The sequence below is a fragment of the Typopeltis vanoorti genome, chromosome 7 (assembly GCF_054136105.1).
Source record: "Typopeltis vanoorti isolate ZY-2024b chromosome 7, IOZ_Tvanoo_1.0, whole genome shotgun sequence".
NCBI lineage: Eukaryota > Metazoa > Arthropoda > Arachnida > Uropygi > Thelyphonidae > Typopeltis > Typopeltis vanoorti.
The window spans coordinates 134,647,219-134,673,630 of NC_143555.1; the positions used below are offsets into that span (position 1 = coordinate 134,647,219).

General features: G+C 36.1%; 1 pseudogene; it reads left to right on the plus strand.

Annotated features, from left to right (window-relative positions):
• Positions 1-25,799, plus strand: part of LOC150105087 (exportin-2-like) — a 175,749-nt pseudogene extending 149,950 nt beyond the window's left edge.
• The last annotated feature ends 613 nt before the right edge of the window (positions 25,800-26,412 follow it).

Below are 26,412 nucleotides of genomic sequence, written 5' to 3' on the forward strand. Positions count from 1 at the left end.
AAAACAAAAAATGCTCGCAGCTGATCTAAAAAAAATATTTAAAAAAACGCAATTTTACTAATTAGAGTTAAAGGCTGGTCTTAAAATCAGCGCACGTGAAAAAGCAGGACACCTGACAAAGGTTGATAGCCTCACTTGGACACCTGTGACAGGCAAAGCAGTTAATTCCACTTTTTTTTTTTTTTTTGAAGACTGCATTTATATATATTCCAGTGGTTTTCTGAACAATTAGGGAAGCATCGAAAAGCGAGATGAAGCAACAGATTTTTTCTTTTACACCGGATAAGCATGGCGATAAGACTCTTATTTATTCCACAAGAGCTTGTTCTGCAAAATTCCTGTTCGAAACTGAGGCATAATTAGTTTGTTTATTAACGAGATTATACATTTGCTTGTCTGAGCATGCGATCTACTTGCACGAAAGATTTTCAACTCTATCGTCTGCGTGTTCTTTCGTTAATGATGTCTCGAAAATGGTTTGTGTTAACACTCGCTATTTGCCGACATAGTTATTATGACCAAGTATTAACCAGTGGTGTCATTATAAAATAGGCCATAAAATCTCAATTTTTACTATTTAAACGAGTAACGATAGGAATATCTCGGTAAATTTGTTATGTGCATCTGAACTGGAGATTAGTTTGTTGATAATTTCATGAAATATTGCAGATCATACGAAGTTTTTACTGAAATGTTATTTAAATTATTATTTTATTTATTTATTTTTTATTTTTGGAAAAGTTTCAGCCTGGAGCGAATGGTCATTATTCACTTTCACTCTAGTGTTATCACAGATGGAATAAATATTAGTAGAAATCGGTAAACAAAATTAATAGATTTTATTATAGGATTATTAATAAATATTAACGTTAAACTGATATTATCCTGTATCGGTTTCCTAAAATTTGCTGATTATTAAAACAAAAGAGTTACGTGATTATCGTTTTATTTATTTATTTATTATTCGTTTTTTTATTATTACACGTAATGCCTTGTCACTGCTACTTCACAATGCACGATTACAATTGTGCCAATGTAGAATTTTGTATTTAGTACTATACTTGGCACAAATTCTGGCACTAATAATTTTAGAGAGAATTAAGAATTAAATAGAAAAAGAAATGAATGAGGAACAATTTGGATTCCGAACCAACAGAGAAACTAGAGAGGCTATAACTTGTCTAAGAATTACTGGGGAGAAAACACTAAACCATGGTGGAAAGTTGTTTTGGGGATTTCTAGATTTTGAAAAGGCATTTGATACAGTGAAACATGAAAGGCTTTCACTGTTATGCTTTTTTGACATTCTAGAAAATATTAATATTGACTCTTATGACTTGGAAATTTTAAAGAGATTATTGATCACAAACAGCGTCAGTATGTGTAAATGGAGAGGAAACAGGAGAATTCCCAGTGGAGAGAGGAATTAGACAAGGATGCAAGTTATCACCATTATTGTTTAACCTTTATAGTGAACAGATGCTTAGAGAGGCACTTGAGGATGTAGAAGAAGGAATAAAAATAAATGGAAGAATCATTAATAACTTAAGATATGCGGATGATGTAGTGGTGATGGCAGAAAGTGAAAATGGATTCCAACAAATTGTTCAAAGAATTGAAAACGCTTGTAAAGAGTACGGACTAAGAATTAACATAAAGAAGACCAAGATAATGATAATGGGCAGAAAAATAGGAGATAATGTAAAGATAAGATGTGGAGGAAAGATTTTAGAAGATGTGGATAGATTTCAATATTTAAGTAGCTGGATCTCAGAGAAAGGAACTTCAGAGTTGGACATTAGAAATAGAATAGGCAAAGCTAAATCGGCATTTATGGAAATGAAGAAAATTTTAATAAACAAGAATATTAAAATAGGTGTTAGAGTTGGAATAGTTAAAGCAACAGTTTGGAGTATTCCTAGTTATGGAAGTGAGTCATGGACACTCAGAAAGAGAGATATGGAAAGAATTAATGCATTGGAAATGTGGTGTTATAGAAAGATGGAAAAGATTAGCTATACAGAAAGAATATCAAATCAAGAAGTTTTAAGAAGAGTTGGGATGGAAAGAACACTGCTCAAGAATATTATGCAAAGAAAGACCAGATTTGCAAGACATCTTTTGAGAGGTTCTTCGGGACACCTGACAAGAACTATATTACAAGGGAAAGTTGAGGGGAAGGGAAGACGTGGAAGACCAACTAGAGAGTGGTTCAATGACATCGTGGAATGGACTGGTTTAAGAATGACCAGAGGCGACAGACAGAGAGAAATGGAGAAGAGCTGCTCATCTGCTGCAACCCTGCTACGACGACGACTATACTTGGAAAATAACTACCTGAAAAAAATTGTCATATTACCACATCTTGTACAATCAGTCGGACAACCCAAACTTTTTGAAGAGCCACCTTTTTTAAGCATATTATTATTATTATTATTAATATGCTTAAAAAAGAGCTCGACAAATACACTTGCCCATGGCGAGTAGATTTTGCCAGCTGGAGACTAGCTGCAGAATAAACAAAATAGAATAATTTTCATTTAATAATAAAAAAATAAAATAAATAAAATTCTAAACAAAAATATTTTTTTTAACTTTAAGAAAACACAGAATATGCTTAATATAAAGGGCAATTATACTAACAAAATTAAAGTAATAACTTATATTTTACAAAAATACAATGCTGTTTTTTATTGTTCTTTCTATTCTTATTTATTGACTAAAGTCAATGGTCCTCACTTTATGGAACTCCTGTTGACTTACTGGGAATATCATTAGAAAATGGTATCAAAGATGTGTGTTTGTGTGTGTGTGTGGTCCTTGGGCGAGTAGGATTTTGCGTAATCTATCGAGTCATCATTATTATTATTATTATTACGTAACATCTCCAAGAATATAGCTTAAAAACTCTGTTCAGTCTTCTAAACGAGAATATTCTAAATTAGATGGAAGAATTTCCTCATTAAATTTATCTTTCTTTTTCTACTTTTTTTTTAATGAATATCGTGGTATGATCGTCAATACTGTTTTTTTGATCCACAAGCTATCGATTGTTGTAAACACTGCCGCTAAATAATACATATTGAATATGTGACTTTTGGCATACCTTTGAGATTTTGCAAGAATAAATATCACTCGTATGGAGAAAGGGGGGGGGGGGAAATGTAGACCGTCACAACTAAGTAACTTGGCTTCTTAGAAACCTAATTAATGCTCTGATAGGGCGGCTAATTCTACCTGCAAGTGTGCTATGTCTGTCAATTAATTGCGTGTGTTCTATGGCCGATTTGTCTGTCTTATACGAGGAAAAGCTTGAGTTTCCAGGAGGGAAGAAAAGCTCTTATAAAGTTTCTTCGCGTTCTACATGGAATTCGGATCTAGGTTCGATTCGATACCGACTGAGTTTAAACTTTTTTTTAAAGACAGTTGTATGTTCTTTCTTTTTCATAAGGAATGCTTTTATTGTACGAACAACCGGAAGTTGCTACTTGCAGCAGAAAAATAATTGCATAATTTTTTCCAAGATAATGAAGAGAGTTAATATCTTAACGAATTTGGGTTACAGTTCATAGAAGAACGTAGCCAGTGAGTTATATCTGTTAATTTGCTTGTGTGTGTGTGTGTAAGTGTGTTCTTCTGGTAGGTTTTTCTATCTGCGGTGTGGAAGAAAAAAAAAACAAAAACGAATTTTCGGGAGAAGAAGATCCTACCATACACTCCATAAGAAAACCTAGGTCTCAAATGTTTGTTGGCCACCCATACTCACCTTCCAGGGGTGACCTTTTGTTCTCTTCTTATTCCCATAAAATCCAAACAACTATATTTATATGCTTTATTTATATATTTATATAACTATATTTATATAAAAAATAACTATATTCGAGCTAAGTAGTTCAAATTTGGTCCTATCAATACTTTTTGAAGGAAGAAAAAGACGTAATTATTCGTACAATTTAGTGCTGTTTTTAGCGTTGTTGTAGTTATCGTTTGTTACGATTTTTACGACTTTAGCAATATGCCTTTAATTTAGCTCCCTGTCCGCAATCATTCCTAGAGCTCTAACCTTATTTTTTTTGAAGTCCCGGGGCGAATATTCAGGGTGTGCTAGGTGTGCAGTGCACATCCACGGAATAGCGACATCATCTATATTATATTTTCACGTTTGTTTCCGTTAAAGAATCCCCTAATTGTTTCTTGGCTTCCTAAAATAAACACAATATACTAAAGCTTCATGAAGAAGACACTTCGACGCGTGAACATTGCATCACATTTGCGTTAATAGCCCTGGCGTGCGGTCACAAATACATACACCTTTGAGTCGTTTGAACAGACAGATGGCGCAGCGGGTCAAATTTTTAGCGTTCCACTGTTTTTAAACCGCCCAGAAGGTGATGCAGGGTGAGCTCTGAGACAATAGCACCTAGAAATCAGTGGCTGTGATTGGTTATCGTGTCAACCAAACCAATTGAACATTGTCATTTGTCATGAGTTGTTTTTGTTTGCTGAATTTCATGTTTTAAGTGCATGAGATGTGAACTGAGTATTTAGGACACCGATATAGACAAGTAATTTTCTATAAATCATTTATAACTTTTTTGCCCATATTTACAAAGGGAAGTAGTGTTGACGATTTACTGAATGCCAGTTTTCGCGGATTGTATGATTGATTATAGTCGAAGTAAGTTGGAACTTGTGTACAAATAAGTAAGTAAAACGAGTTATTTTAGCATTTCTTTGGTTAAATCTGGAAAAATAATAATTTCCCAAGTGATTGCTTTTTCTGATTTCTCCGCGTATTATATGACTGTATAAAAATCGTATCAAAATTCAAATAATCTGTGTCTCACTCTAATATTTACCAATGATAATCTAATCTCACCACGAAGCGTAAACCCTATGTACTTCTCACATAAATGGCGCGCGTGAAGCATAGCTATTATCCCATATCTAAAATTATATTAATTGATAAATTAAAGTATTCAAAGTTATCTAATAATTAATTGTATTGGACCAATTAAGGTGATGCACTCTTAAAACTTTCATACATCAATTAAAAATGCAATCATACGGTCGAATTGACGTGAATTTTGTAGCGCGGGGTGCATTAAGCGACACGACAGCACGCCCAACCTAAATTGGCACGCGATATCAATTGTTAACTGTTTGCAGTAAATTTTTGTCAATATAATATTTATGAGTCCTCAATCTCTTCAGACAAAACGTGTAATTTCGCACTTAACAAACATTGCATTGATACATCATCTGTCCAAAAAGAAACCGAACTTTTGATAGAAAATAAAACACAGGCCAATTATAATTATTCAAATCATTTATTTCAATCAATATACTCTCCCTCAGCTTCGATACAGCGTTTGGGCACGGTCAATTAATTCGTTAAATGTGTTTTTTATATCGGTTTTTGGGATACTGTTGAAGGTCGTGGTTACTGCCGCTTGAACGTTTTCAGTGGTGTCGTATCGCTTTCCTTTATCGGCAAATGAAGTCGGGGGAAGAGAAAGAAGTCACGGGGTGCTAAATCAGGTGAATACGGCGAGTGATCCAACAACAAACAAACTTGGTTTTTGCTCAAAAACTGTCTCACAATGTTCGAACGATGAGATGGGGCATTATCGTGCAAAAGTGATCAGCTGCCTGCATCACGATATTCATGCTGTACGAGACGAATTCTCGCTATCAATCGCTTCGAGATAAAACTAACCATTGACCGTTTGGCCAGGCGGAATGAAAGAATTCATTCCGCCTGGATAATGCCCTTGGAATCGTAGAAACAAATCAGCATTGTCTTTACTTTTGACTTCTCCGAGCGACTTTTTTTCGGATGCTCCTCTTCTGATGGTTTCCACTCAGTACTCTGGCGCTTTGTTTCGGGCTCATACTCCAAACACCACGTTTCCTCACCAGTAAGGATCGTTTCAAGGAAACGATTGAAACGTTGAAACGATCGTTTCAACGAGCGGTTTAAATGAGGTCCTTGCAGTGTTCAATTCGATACATTTTTTGGTCGTCGGTCAACTTGTGGGGAACAAATCTCGCGAATTCAATTTACGAAGACCCAAGCTCTCGGTCAAAATGTTGTGTACAGTTGATTTTTGGATTCCCCAGTTCATCTTCAATCAATCTCATGGACGATTTCGGGTTTTCTTTGATGAAATTACGCACTTTTTGGATGTTAACTTCGCTCAGTCCAGGTTTTGGACGGCCCGACTTTTCATCGTCCTCAAGAGTCTCACGACCACTTTGAAATCGCTTAAACTACTCGTAAACTTGAGTACGGGATAAGCATTCATACCCGTATGCTTCTTGAAGCATTTGATGCGTTTCAGTAAACCTTTTACCAAGTTTAACACAAAAGTCAATTGCAGCTGGCTGTTTGAAACTCGTTTTCCGACCGTTCGTCAAAACAGACTGTCACTCTTGGCACTATAACTCTGCTTCTAATGAAACAAATGTCATAAACAGTTGACACAACACTATTGAAGGTTGTAGCTTTCGATAACAAAAAGATACAATAGGCGGCGCCACTAGTTTTTTTCTATTTATCGAAAAGTTCGGTTTTTTTTTTGGACAGAGGGTGTATTTATTCATTGTCGATTGTCTACAACAAACTGTTAAATTCATCCGACTATGGTTTATATCAGGAATGACTGTTATTATCCTTGCCAACTTCGCGCTATTGGAAAACTATCGGCTATTACACTCTAAACCAGTGGTTCTTAACCTGGGGTGTGTGCACCCCTGGGGGCCTGAGAGAAAGTATTTCCAGGGGTGCGAGAGAAGTTTCTAAATTTTCGATGGAAACTACCGCCTGTCAGAAACTAGCGAACGCTACGTTTCTGACAGGCGGAAACGTATCGTTCTTGAAGTATTTTTTTATAAGAAACTAGTTGATACGCGCACGTGTTCGCATACTCTGAGTACGAACGTTAACGTGGTGGTTTGACGCAGAAACGAATACTAATTTTCTTTAATTTACCAACATTAATCAGTGACTAAAGCCCATACCGGATACGATCAATTGATTACATAAAGGTTTTCTGCAAATTTTGAAATATTATAATTATTATTTTATTGATTGTAGTAACCCTCGTTATGTCGAAAAAACGCTAATGGAAAGACAATTATGTTGCTTATGGATTCACTTGTACAACAGAAAAAGATGGTACGCAGCGACCACAATGCATTTTATGTTGCAAAATATTTTCAAACTCCAATCTTAAACCGTCAAAGTTGTTAAAGCATTTCAACAATCAGCATGGTGGTGAATCTGCAGGATATAGTCTTAATATCGTGAAGTATAAGAAGGCAAGATTTGATACCAGCGGTACTATCACAAAATTTGACGTTGAGGCAGTTCAAAAGCCCTTGTTAGAAGCTTCTTATCAAGTGGCATATCTGTGTGCTAAGAAAAGAAAAGGTCATAAAATAGCTGAGGAATTGGTAAAACCATGTGCACTTGAAATTGCAAAAATTGTATTGGGTTCTGAAGCACAAAGGAAAATTCAGAAGATTCCTTTATCGAATGATGTCATTCAATCGCGCATTCAAGATCTCAGTGTTGATATTTTACTGCAAGTAATAGAAGATATCAAAGCCAGTTCTCTAAAAGTGAGTATTAAACTGGCTGATGTTGATAATTGCAGTCAGTTTTTGGTATTTGTGCGATACATTAAAGAAAAAGAAATATTGGAAGAATTTTTATTTTTTGAGCCACTGGAATTGACGACAAAAGGAATTGATGTTTTCAATCATATTAAAAACTTTTTTTTTGAAACATCAAATACCCATGAATGTGATAGACTCAATTTGCACTGATGGTGCCCCTGCAATGTTGGGCAAAAATTCTGGATTTTTTTCATACATCAAGACAGAAATACCGCAAGTTACAATAACGCTTTGCATGTTGCACCATCAGGCACTTGCATTGAAAGCTTTGCCAGAGAATTTAAAACAACACTTAACTACTGCAGTAAATGTAGTAAAGTATATCCGAGGACGAGCGCTTAATCATCGTATCTTTCGTGCTTTGTGCGAAGAAATCGGTGCTGTTCATACTGTGCTTCTTTATCACACTGAAGTACGGTGGCTCTCCAAGGGCCGCATGCTCAGTAGGGTTTTTGAATTACGCGAGGAAATTATACAGTTTCTTACTAACCAAAATTGTGATTTAGTTAAAGCTTTTGGAAAAAGAGAAGCAATACTTCGACTAGTCTACTTAGCAGATATATTTAGCCACCTGAATGAATTAAACACATCAATTCAAGGATTTGGTATGAACATAATAACAGATAGTGAAAAATTATCTGCATTTATTGAAAAACTAAAAATTTGGAAACGTCGAGTTGAAAATGGGAATTTTGCAAACTTTCCTTTGCTTGATTCAATCGTTCTGGAAAATGAGAAAATAATAATTATACTTGAAATTGCAATCCACCTCCAACAATTGAGTGAATCGTTACATGGATACTTTACCACGGGAAATATTAGCAAAGTTCAGAGATGGATATTGGATCCATTTCTATTTGACCCAGATTCGATGGACGACAGTTACTTAATAAAAGACAATCTTATTGAAATACGAGCCAATGCACGTATTCAACTAAAATTTGAAAAACTGGACTTAGAACAATTCTGGTGTACACAGTTAGAACCTTATCCACAGCTGGCAAAAGCAGCATTGCAGACACTTTTGCCATTTGCTACCACCACCTACCTGTGTGAAATGGGATTTTCATCACTTTTGCATATAAAAAACAAAAGCTAGAAATCGCTTAAATGCAAGTGATGACTTACGCGTGGCTCTTTCAAAAAAGGAGCCTCGCTTCAAAAGTATTATTATGAATAAACAACAACAACAACATAGCCATTAACAATTGAGATATTGTTTTGTATGTATATGCAAATATATGTGTTCATTTTTCAAGGGGGTGCGAGAACTTATTTTTAGATTCAAGGGGGTGCCGATCACTACAAAGGTTAAGACCCACTGCTCTAGACGGTCTCCAGTATACAACTTTAACAGCTTTGGCCCAAAGGAACTTTGTGGTACGTTACTGGTCACTTTCTTTTTCCTCTTTATTACTTTCTGATACCTATCAATCACTCAGACCTTTTGTGATGTGACTGAGTGACACCTGCAGTATTACAATATGTCAATTCTCCTTGTGGACCTCAGCCGTTACCATATCATCAAACATAGTCAGAGTGCTAAAACAAGACTTGCCCACGCAGTCCTCCACAGAATATTGTATTCCCATCCATCCATTCATTTTTGGATATGGGTTTTAACCAGCTCTTCTTTTCACTCATTTGGCACCTTGATCTTGAGGAGACAAGTTGATTGATTTGTAGGATGAAAAACCCTGCATTCCATATCATACCAGCTAATTCACCTTTAGTCAAAAAGCCTTTAAAGATGGAATTGAACCTAGGTCTTTCCAACCGAAGTGCTTGGAAAGTATCTTCCTTAAGATAGTTGTTATAACTCTCCTGCTCTAAGCTTTATACCGCTAATGGACATGTTCATTACTTCTATCGATATTCCATCTATAACATTTCTTTCAATGCAGCTCACTCTTTATGACTTTAACCCATTTTATTCTCACGCGATTCATCCTATAAATTTCGGGAAACAATCCGATACAGCTTTCTTCAGCATCGACAAATACCCATGCATTGCTGCATATCTTTAGCTTGCAGTTTCTCATGCCAAGTATGCCTTTTTTAGTTTATCATAACTACTTCCCCCGAGTTCCACATGAATTTCTTTTTAACCAGCCACATGTCATTTCCATCCAGGAGATTGACTATTAAGACGGCGAGGCTCTAATCTCTTCCATCTCGCAGTTACTGTCTTATGTTTGTAGATGTGTGTGTGTGTGTGTGTGTGTGTGTGTGTGTGTGTTCACGGGACCGATTTGCCTCTTTTTCGGGAACAAAATCCGACTTTCTGGGAGGAAAAAGCCTACCATTTCTGTATGAGACCGGCTAACTCACCTCTGACTAAAAAGCCATGATAAAGGTCTCTCGCGTCACAAATGGGATTCGAACCCAGGTCTTTCCAACCAAAGGGCTCTTCTTTTTAACTACAGTTTCCATATTCTTGGCCACATTCTCAAATACACCCTAAATATTTCACCACGTGCCACTCGAGGTGATTACCCTTCAAGCAATTTATGAACCCCTTCCACTTCCTTCTTGCTTTTTTCTCTCCTTCCAATCTATTTTCCTGTAGTTAAAATCAGCCAGAATTATGGCTTTCTTTGTACTCATTAGTCTAAATAATTAAGATTAGTACGATCTATCTTATATCCATTTATCATTATGTGATACAAATCACCCAGACTATCTACAGCCAAAAATAAATCTAGATTTAATTGCGTTGTTGATAAATTACATTACTGTATAAAAATGCTCAAACGTATATTATAAATGTCTTTAATACTGACATGTATTTGCATATTATAATTTCATTAAAAGGTGTATTATTTTAACTTCTGTACGTGGACTAAGGATTACATAATTCCTGGAAAACAGACAAATCGTTTTGTATAGCTATATGCTATATTATATTAGTATAGCTATATTATATGCTATATATAATAACATAAATCTGGTAAAGGAAATTTGGCAATCCCAAATTCTAAACAATTCTAAAAAGCTGATTACGGCTGAAATATGTATGCCATTTAGTAATGACGTCATCAATATGTGCCTCGGTTTCGAAATTTAAAATTCAAAACAGTACACCAAGTTAAAATAAAACATTATATAGAAGTTACACTGCATTATGTAATTTATTTAGTTAGGTACTTACCAAATAAATAAAACGATTTAATAATGTCCCGTCAAGAAGAAATTACTTTTATACAGTATAAATTAAACTGCTTCTTTTCCGCTTTTGTATTTCCTCATACATTTATTGTAAAGTGAATATTTCAATTAGACCCGTTTTTGAAGTAAACCAACCGAGATTATACAGCATTTCATTGGCTGTTAAATATTACTGACTTGTTATTATGAATGTACGGCCAGCTCCCTGGAGTATTTGGACGGTGCGAACTCGTGGGTACTGTCCAAATAGCATATATAAAATAAAAATAAATCATGTACGTTATAGAATTTATTATACCATACTTTAAAAGAAAACACTAAATATTTTACAATCTTAAAACATAGTTCCAAAAATTGCTTATGTTGACAATATGTCAATATTCGTTTTAGTTTTTATTGATAATTCCACAAAAGAAAGAACAAAAACCACTTATGTTAAGTTCATCAAATAACATTTGCTTTATTTTTACATTTTGGCAAATGTCCAACTTTTAGTTTTCTATAAATTACAGAACGTGTACTGTAGGTGGATTTAATCTATCTTATGTTTTATTTTTAGACAGTAGACAATATAAAATCGCATTTAACTTTCTGGTTAAATTCTTACAGTCACGAATACTGCATATATGAGGGTCTAGCAGTTTTGAAAAGTTTTGAAATAGGGAAACAGTTTTATAAATCAACATCGTTATTACAGCGTGCGATGCCCGTTACTATGAACTGTGCTATTGTTATTCTCTAGAAAGAGTTATGTATTCACTTTCAAAGCGAGTGGCCTCATTTATTTCACGGTTAATAACTCTCATGTCACTATAGCAAGTGATTTGGTGTCTCTCAATTGGATATTGGCAGTGCACATGTCGTCTCTATTTATGTTTAATTTATACAATTATGAGCTTGTTTGTTGAATAGGGGTAGTTTGACCGATTATCTTTGTAATTTCAGCTTATTATATTGCCTTTGATTAATCTGTGGAGCAGCTGAAGCGGAATGCAAGGACGTTTATGCAACGATGCAATAAAATCCGTAAGATATTGCTTTGGCGAATGTGCCTTCTTTTGCTGCCATGCGCGTTTTCAAAACTAGGCTTATTAAATTATTAACTTGCAAATCAAAGATTTATTAACTGTATTTTGATTTAGATTATTATGTGGAGTCTTGGTTCGGTTTTGATAATAGCGAAAACATTATGTGTGTGTGTGTGTAAATAAAATTCTTCGACACATTTTTTTATTCCCCAAAAGAGGTAGGTAGAGTTTCTTTAGCTTTTGGAAATCACAGTAGAGGGAGGAGCACCGTCTCCACCCTTCACCATTATTCAAAGCTGAGCGAGAGTATGACAGATAACTATCCCCATCTTGCAACATTTGTATTGTATTATTATCTGTAGCAGTGTGACTCCTATGCTAGAGTCGATTGCGAATTAAAAACAGATGCATTGTTTCAAGTGAAACAATAATTAGTGTTTCTTCGTCCTAGCAACAATTTGGAGGGAATTAAAAATTGGTATTTTCCCCTCGTCATAAAAACTCCTTGTTACAACATTTGGTGCGTGACACTGTTTCTGACAAAGCTGGGATTCCGCGGATGAGCAGGGAAATATTTTTTCTTCCTCCTTTGCATCGCAATCGAGAAAGTCATCTGGTATCAGGACCAACTGTGCAATTAACAGTAATAGTTCTTTAACGTTTCCGACAATATTAGTCACATGAACTATTTATGCATATTACTAATTGCCGAGATAGTTTACAACCTGTGTATGTGTGGATCCCTGTCACTTTGTGATGTGGTTGAACAACTTATTCCACGATATTACATGATTGCAAATGATTCGGTGCTACGCATTGAATCTTTTGCAATCATTCTCAACTTGTTGCAACAGATTCACTGTCTTTGCTACCTTCAGTAACTCTTTCATGTCTTTCCTCATACCTTTCACCTTTGACATCATTTGTACTTTCCAAAACAATCAAAATTTTTACTTTACCTTTCTGAATTATAATAGCCTCAATAACATCATATTAATCTTCGGACCGGGGATACACGATTTCGTCACACTTTCATCAAGTACGTCTCTTATCTTGGATGATGATGATGATTTAATCCTACAGTGGTGGTGGTGTCCGACTCTTGGTAACTTTTTAGTCAAGTATTCTTGCCACAAAGTGTTTCTGGTGAGATTTTTACAGGATACTTCACCATTACTTTCCCCAACCCCCTCCATATTTTTCCGTGCTTGGGACTGGCATATAGCTGACGAATCAGTCTGGGTCGTAAGTATTCATGACTGTAAATCCGTGTGTGTGTGTGTGTGTGTGTGTGTTCACGGGACCGGTTTGCCTGTTCTGAGGGACGAAAAACCTGAGTTTCTGGTTGAAAATCCTCTACCTCCATACGAGACCGGCTAACTCACATTTAGTTGAAAGAGACCAGATAAAGGTTCACATCATGGACGGGAATCGAACCCAGGTCTTTCCGACCAAAGGGCTTCGTCTATACCGACTGAACTACGGAGGCTCTCTTATCTTGGAATCTCTGTACAAAATTCCCCACCTACTGTCTCTTTCTTTCTTTTTTTTTTCATTTTTTTTTCATTTACTGCTGCTTAGGGATATCTCTGATATTCTGATAAATACACTACTTAATGCATATTCACGTGAATACAGTGAGAAGTATTTCTGTGGAATATTCTCGGTTTTCCAAATAGATAAACTGGAATAGAAACATCTGCTAACAGACAAAACACGCGAAATTTTCCCTTCTATTATTTAGCCATATCCTGATTTTTTTTTATGTTATTTTCCTCTCGAAATGCGTCTAGAAACAGAAAACGAAAATTATTAGTGAAAGTAAATCTATCCTTCACTTCAAAAGATAGGGGAGTGGGAAAGAAATGCGTGAATTATTCCAGAAAATTCTGTAATAAATACAGTAGTGTGCAATAAAAATTGGTTTTAAAAAAATACGTTGTTTGCACAAAAAATAGCTTTACTTTATTCCCGTTCTTAGGGAATGTTTCCTAATTTTTATTATCTTATCATGAAACGAAACAAAATAACGGTGTAACTCTCATGAAAGTGGGCTTTAATCTGGATCCAAAATCAGAGATTGGTTTCACGTGAATACTTCTCACTGTATTGGAGCACCTCCCTTTGTTATTATTGATAATTATTTCTACTGTTTCATATCGCAAGCATTAGCTTATTTAATAATAGGTTTGATTAATATAGTAAACTGCGAAATCCAAACAGTACCTTCTTTTATTATTAAAATTGTAATTGTTCAAGTAAGGATGTTTTGATTCCATTGTACAAGGCTTTTATCAGACCACATGAATTACTGCACAGATTTGGTTACCTGGTTTTTAAAAAGATGAAGATGTATTGGAAAGGATCCAGAGACCATTGACTAAGGTGGTTTCTGGCCTCTGGAATGTTGAGTATAAAAACAGAGCGAGAAAATGCAATTTACGGAACTGATGGATAGGAGGAAGAGGAGGGGGATATGAGGATGAACATATGAATTACATATGGAACATATGGATAAGGGGTGAGGAGCATTTATTGACACGGAGAGTTATGGAATGAACTATTCTAAAAGTGTGGTCAGTGCGCAGACGGTGAATATATTTAAGGGGTGGTATCTGTTTAATAATAATAATAATAATAATATATCAGCTACAAACACGAGAGGTCATAAGACTTATAACACAACAATGCTGTATGTCGGCAAGTAAGCGATGTGTTCATTGGGGAAAACGGTATAGGAAAAACTATAATTCATTGGAGTAGTGCCCATGGAAAGGGATCTTTTCTAAATATCAAACATTCTGAGAGAGGTTTTTGGTACACATCCCAAATACGAAGCAATACAGTATTCTAAATCTGGCGGATTTGAGCTTTGTAAAGTGTTAGAAGTTGAGCAGAAGAGAAACATTGTTTAGATATAAAAAATGTTATTTATTTTTATTTTTTTGTGAAATGGTATTTTTTTATGTGAAATAAGATAGAAGTGTGTTTTGATAGCATTAAAATTCAAGAGTTATCTTTATCAATGGCGAGGAGATTGGTATTTACGCCACTGGGTATAGAAGATTTTGAAGCTCGAGTCATTTGACCAATCGAGGTCTTATGAATGAAGAAAAGGATTGGACGGAAGTGTGTGTGAGCGAAGCACATAGCCTTAGGTACTCAAGCACTGATGGAAAAATCTGATGAGGCCGTTAACTTCGTATCATTCACCATGATGCAATGAAACGACCAGAGAGGAAGCTCGCAATCTACGAGCTAATCTCGTACTTACAGAAGGTAGGAGGAAATCCATAAGAGACAATATATTTAGCTTGGCTATGATGCCAGACTCAGGCAGTTCTTTGGAAATATCAAAGCGACCACTTAGCTGTTCCAAACTCTTCTATGAAAATAATGCAATCGGCCAACTCAAAAAGTGCAAAGGAAAGGCAAAAACCGTGACTTGCATGATATGGAAAGAAAAGCAGATTACGAAAGGAAATAAATCGAACAGACCAAAGGAAATCCATGAGCTATTTCGTTTTGTGGAGATTAAAAGGAAAAATTATTATGAAACGATATCGTTAGTAAATGAAGATAACATAACCAGTGCAAATAGGTAATTAAGTGATCATTTTGTGAGGATTTATCATCCAGGTGGAGATAAATGCAATGATTGATATGACAGGGACCGATGTGAAAACTCAGGTAGATGAACTGGAAGTACTTAGGATATTACAAAATCTTACTTCGAAAAGAGCCATGGGATTAGAGTGGTTATCGGTCTTTGTGTTATAAAGAATGCGAAAGAGATTTGGCAGTACCTTTGACTGAATTGTTTTAATTTAAATAAATTGTAGATCGGTTAGTATATCAGGTGTGGTTATTAAGGGTTTGGAAAAATTACTGAAAGTCAGAATTCAGGAATGGTTAAATAGTAATATGATACTCTCTACAGAAGGAACACGAATGGCTTTGTGATGTGGGGGGTCGGTTTAAAACTATAACAGTTGTCGAGTTGAATAAAAGAAATGACTACACACTATAATGCTGTTGGATTTTACAAAAGCATTGGGAAAAATACTGCAGATGAGGGTGCGCATGAAGCAAGTGACATGGTTAGCAATGAGAATGGAGGGTACCATTGGTGTGCTACACTGAAGATTAGTTGGCCCACTTGGAAGCCGAGTAAAAGTGTGGTCAGCAAGGGTATGATAAGTAGATTTTTTGGTAGGAGAGTGGTGAACGAGTGGAATTGGTTGAGACAGGCTTTTGTGAGTGCATTGTCAGGGAATGCATTTAAGTAGAAGTATGATAGGCATGGTTTTTAATGTGAATCTCTGGGATGAGTTTTTCTGGACTGCACAGAGATGCTTAAGTTATAATAATAATGAAATCCGCTAGCGCGTTTTAGTCCCCCTATAGGGAGTAAGCGAGACTGTTTCAGCTCTAACTTTTTGGAGAGTGAGGGAGGCAGTTGAATCTCCACCGGTAGCCAATCAAAGATAGTTAGCCCAAGATTGTCACTAATCATAATGGCATTCAGCGAAGAAATAGCTGACAAGTCCCGCCATCTTGTGGTCCCTAATCCCAACCCTATTGTCTGAAATAATGTGGATTCTACAGTCGACCTTCTTGAGTTTATGGGACGAAAAATCCGAATTTCAGGGAGAGAAAAAAAACCACTAGCCGTGCCAGAAGTCGACTAACTCGTGAACCGGTCGAAGAAAGGCTCAGAAAAAGCTCCTCTATTTATTGACTAGAATTGAACTTAAGTCTTTCTACAGGCGACCTGGTACTGTGGTGCAAATGCCTCCTCCACTGAGCTACACATACATAACAACAACAACAATAATAATAATAATAATAATAATAATATTATTATTATTATTATTATTATTATTAATTAGAAGAAGAAAAATTAGCAGGGCATGTTGCTACTACTCAAAGATGCAAGGAAGTTTTTCACTTGAACTAATGGGACTTTCTTGAACAATGACTGAAATGTTTATTATATATATTTTTTTAATTTTCATGCTTTTAATTCTGAATATCCCAAGCAGCACTTGATCCTGAACTCCCAAAACCTCGAAGATGATGTTCAGAAATAGGCTTTTTCTCTCAATAAAACCTTAACAGGGAAATATTTACTACACAAATGATCTCCTCATTACGTTAGTAGCGTCCTTACATTTTAATTCTAAATAATCATCTCAACTCTGTCTTTTAACCACATGCTTCTGTCTGTATGTGATTAATTCATTGATTCTACAATTTTGAATTTCTGCGGCCATGAAGATACTTGAATTACCAAATTGTAGGATTGGGATTGGGAACAAGACTGGATTGATGAAGGAACATTTGTGAAGAACAGGGTGGCATGTTAATGGGCGATCTTTTTGGCAATCGAGTATCATTTTAGGTGACAAACATTACACAAAGACGATGCATACATACATACAGTAATAGTTTTTCGATTTTGCGAAGCGTTTGATGGAATATTACATGACAAATTCATATTTAAATTGACAGGAATAGTGGATAATTGTCTTGTAGCCTGTGTGTAGGGATTTTATTTATGACAATCCCATCCACGAAAGGCTTACAACCTATGAGTGTCATAGATGTGCTAAAGGTTAATTTGGAACAAACAAGGAACTTTTCATATAACTTCAGACTTCCAATAAGCAAGGTAGTGAGTTCAACTACGGACGGTGAAATCATTTACTACCTAAATACATTCAAAATCATCTGTGCCTTAGCGGAATTTGCCTAATACATTGTTTGGAAAGAAGCCAACGGGCATCCCCATGGGCAAGGTGCATCGTGCCATGTAACAAGTTACGTATTTGTAGCCGGTATAAATTGGAGGAATACGATGCTCCTAAGTCAATGCTCGAATGGTCCAATACAGGAAGAATGGTCCATTGGTCCGAATCTTTGTTCGGGTGAAATGGACTGCAAGAAAAGAAATGACGAAGTATAAAAGATGGGTTGTGACAGGATACGGTGAGACGTGGAATATTAGAAAGATGTGTTATATGGAGCGATTAATCACGCTACACCCTCAACCGAGCAGATGGAATGTTGCGGGTTGGTGGATACCTGGTGAACGTCTTATCAGAGTGCATAACCCCAACTATGAAATTCAGAAGTGGCGGTGTGATAGTACGGTTCTGTTTTTCCTATTTTGGCCCCTGACCTCTGTTTGTGGTGTTGAATATTTAACTCCGAAAGGTAGCTGAACATTCTGGACAGTTTCTACAGAACTGACCATTGTCTCTTTCAGCAAAACAATGCACCATGTCATAAGGCTGCTGTAATTGAGTGGTTTATGTGTCTCTAAACCATGCAATTACAGCAGCAGCAGCAGTAGCCTTGGCGACTTTCACACGAGTCACCACACTTGACTGGCCTTCACAGTGTCCTGATACCAATCCTATTGAACATCTATAGGATGAACTGAAGCGTCCGGTGAGATGTTGGATGTCCACCCCACAACAGTTCCAGGACCTCATCACATACCTACAGGAAGAATGGTCCAAATTTTTCATTGATTGCTATCGTGCTTGTGGAAAGTAAGTGCCGTAGGATTGCTGCAGTCATTTATTAAGGTTATCTGTTCCTCACACCTCTTTCACTACGCGTTATTCCGGCTTTCTATGCAGGGTCCGCGTGTTACTTAGATGCGACTTCTTGTTAGTAACACTCAAAACCGACCTGTCGCCTAGTCTGTCGCTGGGGAGGGGGATATATTTTTGGCTGTAGAGGCGTATGTTCAGAGGGCCGGTTTGCCTGCTTGCGGGATGAAAAACGCCAGATAAACTACCTACTGCCCGCGCCCAAGACCGGCTAACTTGGCTATGCCTGAGGAAGATCCTCAAGTTCCTCACGTCTTCGACGGGAATCGAACCTAGGACACTCCTTCCCCTGGCATATGGTTGTGAAGCGCAAAGCCACTAGGCTAACCGCGCGGACTTATCTGTTCCTCACACTATGGTGTTTTAAATAACAGTGGGGAAGGCAAGCGATATGCCACGGAGTTCTCTTCTGAGGTCATTTTTGTTTAATTTATGTGTTAGCGATATTATTCAAGTTTTTAGTATAGATATTCGGTGTTTGAAGATAATGCAAATTGATGAGAGAGTAAGGACAAAAAATTCCGAACTAATATCCCTTCATTAAATAAGAAAGTATTATGAACAGATGACACGGAACCATAGTATTCACTAGGTTTCTGTTAGATTTATATATCCAAATCAAACTACTTTAAGCATGCAGAGTATAGTAGTAGCGAACAAATTAATCCGAAGATTCACATTTCAAAGAAAAATTTTAATTTCGCAAGAAAATAATTCCCACTCCACCTAATAATTTAAATGTGCTCCTCTGTTCCTAATAAGTTAATTAATTCGCATAGGTATTAAGTCTAGCAACGTAGAACACATTTTTCTTATTTATGCATCTCGAAACCATACTTTTATAATAGACTGTGTTAAGTTATCCTTGGTATCACAATTTAATTTTCCAAGTCTCTTTTTTACTATGGCCCACAAAATTTTTATTGGGTTAGTATCAAGGGAGTTACCTGACCACTGAAGCAATTGGATGTTGCGAGTTTTGAGAAGCTATTTCACTTTTTCTGAAGAGTGGCATGGAGCGAGATCCTGTTGGAAGATGTGTTCTTTGTCTTTCTGGATCTGTGGGACCACTCTTTTCTCCAATATTTTTTTTTAAGTGTTGGTCACTTTCATCATACTGTCAACAGGCACAAGTGATCCTGGACGGTTACTGGAAAACAATCCCAAAACATCTTTTTAGTTGTGTGTTTAGGAGCTTGTTGAAGATGGACGAGAGAAGTCTTCTCAGCCGCTGATTTACGAACATGGGGTACTCGCTCTCCTTGTAAAGAAATGGCTCTCATCTGAGAATATGACCATCCACTTCTCAACATTCCAATCGTTGTACATTTTTCCCCATTGCTCTCCCTCCCCCCCATTTTATCTGGGCTCGGGACCGGCATATGGCTGAGATGTATTCATGACTGTAATCCATGTGTTCATGGGACCGGTTTCCCTGTTCTGGGGACGAAAAACCCCTACCTCCGTATGAGACCGGCTAACTTAACTTTAGTCGAAAGAGACCAGATAAAGGTTTCTCACGTCACTGACAAGATTCAAACACGGGTCTTTCCGACCAAAGGGCTTCGTCTATACTGACTGAGCTACGGAGGCTCTTCCCACTCCAAAAAGTCTTTAATTAAGTCTGCAACAGACAATCTTGGATTCATTCTGCTTTTACTAAGTAAACGATCTTGAGTAAGTATAATTTTCCTTTTCCGCCCACATTTTCTTTTTCGGCATGTAGAAAAGGTGTCTTTCTTCCTAAACCTCTTTAAAATGTCATTAACAGTACCCAAACCAACACCACACTCATTGGAAATTTGTCTTTTAGTTATGAGTGTGTGCTGAGAAAGAGTACATATTTTTGAACGCTTTCTTGGAGATGTATCCATTTTATCGCTACACAAAATGAATAAAACACTACGAATGTCAACTTGTTTATGCTATTAAAAACGCACAACGCTATTAATAAACATCGTAGAGACTGTTAAAACACGCAGCACTCAACCAAAATAGTAAACTAAAATTATTGTGAACTGAAACAAAAACTAAAGCCAACACTTGACGGGGGGGGGGGAAAAAACCGCATGTTCGGATTAATTTGTTTGCTACTGTATTGTATTATACATCTTATCTCCTATATGAGATTTATTATTATTATTATTCAGTTGCATATTACATTCATTTACATATTATTCATTTATAGATTTGCATTATTCTCGTTCACGTTTTTTTTTTTTTTTTGGCTTTGTTCATTTGTTTCTCTTGTTGATTAATCAGCACTCAAAAACTAACTTTTAGCAGTGAATTATCTTTTATCAGGTATTATCCTATAATGTAATAAAACGACATTTTTTTTAAATGTTTAATTTCACCATTGCTACTCTTTGCGATTAATGTCAACTATTGCTACAACTACTTCCCTCAAGTGGCAGGTTGAGGCAACATATGTCGTCTGTTTAGTTGTAAGATAAGTTTCGGTGTGTATTGAATCCAGGGAGAGGGAATATTCCCTCGCTCCCAGAGCTAATATTTCTACTTGCGCGTGATTAATTTGTTTAAATAAGAAATCTACATATTAACTAAAGAGCGCTCTCTCTCCGCCCCCCCCGGCCCTTGAGCTATAGAAATTGTTTTTGATTTTTCCACCGCAAGTGCAGCATTTGAACGGTATTTAAATAATTCGGAAGTAAAAAAAATAAAAATCGGCAATACAGTTAGATTCAGCATGTCCAAATTTCTCATCAGGAGATTTCGCCTTACGTTCAGTACGCATCTATTAAATACTAATGGAAATTGTACCATCCTGCAAAAAAACCGTTTCTAGTATTGGATTAGTTATTTGGCATAAAATCCTTGTCTTCATACTCCTGCTGCTCGACTCGTTTTGTTAGTAATTCAAGAAAAATAGAGTTCTGGGTCATTTTTTAAAATATATTTGTCTAAATTCGATTTTTACTAGTAATATTACTATGCTGAAAGCTAGACTGATTAAATAGCAGTGATGTCATTAGAGATCACTATATCACTATACATTAAAATAAATAAATATCACGAAGAATGCATAAAATTGCGGAATGCAGAAAGATTATAAGAAATATAAGTTCTAATTCGTGTTATAGTTTCGAATTATATTTGCTTGAATTTTTTTTTCTTTTTACTGTGACGCATGTGACTAGAGGAAAGATGACCTAATTTTTTCATCGACTATGATTCTGTGAAAGAAAAATAAAAGCTAAAAATAACAGTTTGAATTTTTAGTTTTAGAACTGTTACATGTTCCCTACCCTTAAAACGTATAAGAACGTCATACATATTCCTCCAAAAATCTTTTTTGTGAGCAGGTTGCGCCATCTAGTGTTAATTTGATAAGATTGACAATGGATGGAAAAGTAGCACGTAATTGGAAATGATTTAAATCAGTGGCTCTTAACTCTTTTTTTTTTTTTTTTTTTTTTGCGGTTTCACCCACACACACCCCATCTCATCCTCTAAAATCACTACTTTCCACAATTCTTAAGAATATTTGAATTTTAAATTGGCAATAATGAGGACTTGATATACAGAAACAAAGAAGTTATGGTTACCTTGTACAAGGCCTTGATCGGACCGCAAATGGATACTGTGCACAGACTGGTCTCTTGATTTTCAAGGAAATGAGGATATCTTAGAGAGGATCCAGAAAAGAATCATTAGGTGTCAGGTGCATGGAATGTGGGATATAAAGACAGATCGAGGGAAAGCAATTTGCAGAGCCTTGTCAGTAGAAGAAGAGATATGAGTTGTTACCAGATTAGATCGCGCCCTGAGGCAAACAATTAAATATCACCCCTGATGGATTATAAGACAAAAATATAAGAAAATCTCCAATTACTATTTTGTTTTCATTACAAGAGAAACATTAATGCAAAACGATTACATAATAATGTTAATTAAATTATTTAAATTAAGGGGATATTAAATCCCACATTATTTCAAAGCCGAATAAGAAACTCAAAGATAGAATCAAAGAGTTTCATGCCGAATATAGCAAACTATAAAAGTGAAGCCTATTGGCTCTTTATATTTAAGTAAAATTAATTAAATGTTTGCTCTACGGGGATATCGCACAATAAAACTGTTTATAAGCTCTTCTAAATTTAAATTATAAGCTTTGTCCACCTCTATCGATATAGTTGCTAGATGAACTAATCTTTCTTGGGTCATTGCTGTTCGCAAATAATTTTTAATCAGTTTAAGCTTGGAAGACCTTCTTCCGCACTTGTTACGCTAACAGGAATTGTTAACGTAGCGACGGCGCCTACAGCAATATGGCCGAACGAGCGCCCTTATTAAGCCGCGCCGTGAAGCAGGCTGCCCTATGCTACACCCTGTCGACGGTACTGATTGTTACCAAATTAATTTGGAGATTTTTCACCTTTCACCCCTAAATCTCTAGCTTCCTCTATTTAGTGGAGTACAGTGCCACACCTTGTAATTTGCTTATCCCAAAATGGCATAACTTTACATTTCTCCACATTGAACTCTCACCCATTATCTTTTGTCCATACTGACAGCCTATTTAAATTGTCCTGCAAGCTCTCCACATCACCTTGATTGACTATTATTCTACCTAATTTTGCATCATCAAACAACTGAATATTTCCTTTCAAGTTATTTCCTATATCATTTATGTACAAATTAAACAGCAATGGTTCCCAGCACTGAACCTTGTGGCACACCACTAATCACTTGTTTTCGCCTCGATTCTGCCCCTCCACATACCACTTTTTGATATCTGTCCAGCAGCCACTCTCTTCTCGACTTAATCAGTGTCATATCCATCCCCATTTGCTCGAATCTGCGTAACAATGTTCCATGTGGTATTCTGTGAAATGCCTTTGCAAAATCACCATATAGCCATTCCCTTTATCCAATTCTGTTATTACTTTGGTATAAAAAGACAGTAAATTACTAAGACATGACTGACCTTTCATAAAGCCATGTTGCCCCTCATACAGTATCATATTTTTATCCATCATTCTTGAGTTCTCTTTTTGACCAATTTTTTCAGTATTTTTATCACTACACCTGAGATACTGATTAGTCTAAAATTTGCTACTGCAGTCTTAGAACCTCTCAAGAGAATTGTTTTGTCCTCGTTCCACTCCCTTGGAACTCTACCTGAACTGAGACTTAAATTAAAAAGCCTAGTCAGAGGTATTGCCAGTTCTTCCCTTGCACATTCTCACAAAACTGAAGCTGATAGCCCATCTAATCCCACAGCTGTATTTACATTGAGATTCTGCAATATCCCAAGAACTTCCAATTTATCCACCTCTGTTCCACAGAGGTGGATAAGTGTTTCCCTGGTAGATGATGATTTTTATTGCTTGGCAAAGTGGCATCGGGGAAGTTGCCAAGGATGCCTGTGAATCAGAAGGGCACCAGTGGCAGGATATTTTGCCAAAATGTCCCACTAACATATAATTCCGTATTGTTTTGAATAATTTAATGTAAAATAATCTGATATATAAACCAAAATTGAGATTGACAAATTTCAGAAGTTACAAGTATTAAATTTAATTTATTTCATAAAAATAAAGTGAATCCTCTAACATCCTCTATCTTTAATTCTTCCAATACTTGTAATTTTTTGCTCATTATCCAGTCCACTTCTTACACTGGGTTTTCTCCATTCCACTGATGCTTACCATCAACAATTTGTGTCATAGCCAATCGCTTGTAAAACTGTTTTCTGTTTGTATCTTCACCATTTTCCTCGTTGTTTTACATTTCTAAATGTGAAGAAAAAGACTGCCCCAGCAAGATTTATTTATGTTTGATTACTTTATATTCATCAGTTTAATTATGTTTAGATGTATTTGTTTATATATCTTAAGCGCCTACGTAGTGCAATTGGAAGATTACACAAACAAATCAACTTGTTAACTTGACAGACTTCTTTAGAGAGCATATACTTCCAGACTTACAGAATCCTAATGTGAATGAATTTCCTGTTTTAAAAGCTGGAGCAATAAAGTATATTATGATCTTCAGAAAAGAGTTACCTAAAGAAGTTGTTGCTACAATTCCTCACTTGGTAACCCTTCTAACAGCATTCAGTAATGTTGTCCATACTTATGCAGCACATGCAGTTGAAAGAATCTTCACCCTTAGAGACAGCAATGGATTACCATGTATCACCAACAGAAATTCAACCTATTGTTGAAATTCTTCTGAAAAACTTATTTGGTACTTTAAAACTGCAGGGATCATCAGAAAACGAATATGTAATGAAAGCTATTATGAGGACATTCTTTCTTCTACAAGAAGTTGTTATTCCATCCTGCCTACTCTTCTAACAAAACTCACTTTGAAATTAAACCAAGTCAGTAAGAACCCAAGAAAGCCTCACTTTAATCACTACCTGTTTGAGACTCTGAGCATGTCTATTCATATTGTTTGTAGAAACAACAGTAAGGCTGTGACAACATTTGAGGAGGCACTTTTTCCTGTATTTCAGGATATACAAGAATTTGTCCCATTTATTTTTCAAATTCTTTCACTTCTGTTGGAGCTTCAAGAATCTCCTGTCCCAGAACATTCCATGGTACTATTTCCTTGTTTTTTGGCACCTGTATTATGGGAACAACTTGGAAATATACATCCTTTAATTAGACTGTTACAGGCATATATTGGAAGGGCACTGATCAAATTGTGTCAGCTGATAAACTGAGTGTTGTTCTTGGAGTATTTCAGAAACTCATAGCATCAAAGACTAATGATCATGATTTATATCTTAGAAAGTTTGGTTGAATATTTAAAACATGATCTCAATCAATTTCTTAGGCAAATTTTTGTTTTGCTGTTCCAAAGATTACAGAGTTCTAAAAAAACCAAATACATTAAGTCTCCTGGGTTTTTTTCTGCTTGTTTGTATTCAGATATGGCTCAGTTGCTCTTATCAACACAGTTAATGGAATCCAGCCTAAGATATTTGGAATGGTCATTGATATGGTTATCATACCAGATATACAAAAAGTGTCTGGAAATCTGGAGAGAAACGCGTGTGCTGTTGGTATCACTAAACTGTCAACAGAAGCTTCACCACCGGTCAAAGGTGATTATTCCAATTTTTGGAATACCACTGCTCCTAGCACTTATAGGATTATTTGAACTTCCAAAAGATGACACCATACTAGATGAAGAACATTTTATTGAAATTGAAGACACACTAGGATATCAGACTGCTTATTCCCAGCTAGTGTTTGTTGTTGATTGTAAACAACATGATCCTTTTAAAGGAACAATTCCTGATGCAAGGAATTGTTAACTGGATAGCAGGAGCTATCCAATTAACCATCCTGGATAGCTCCTGCCACTAATTACTACAGGATTTGCTCCTGATGCTGCCACTCATTTACAGCGATACTTGCAAGCAGCTAATGTTAATTTGGTTTGACAAGTAGAAGAGATTGTAGAGCTCAGTTGTTTTATTCTTCAGAGGATGTAATTAACACATGTGAAATAAGAAAAATAACAAATGTCACTGTAAATTGATGTTAGAGGTTTAATGGAATATTAACAGTATACTGAGAAAGGATTAAAACTAATTTTAATACTTCCAATATTTTGTCTCTGTCACAGAGACATCTACGGGGATTACAAAAATTTTTTGTAACAACACACACACAAACACAATACAAAGTGAAACTAAAGTCCTATCTAGGTGGTGCACCCACTTTGGGCATTTGCAGGTGGCCTGGGATGTAAAGAGGGATCTCTGATAATTAAAGTTTCCCAAATTTTGGGAAGTTTAATGCAACCATATTTGTTTAAATTAGGTTGATTCCTGAGTGCAGATGCAGATTCAAAGAATTTACTATGGTGGAGCATTGTAGTTTTTTACCAGGAGATCCGGTGGGATGTATCCAAAACATGGTCTG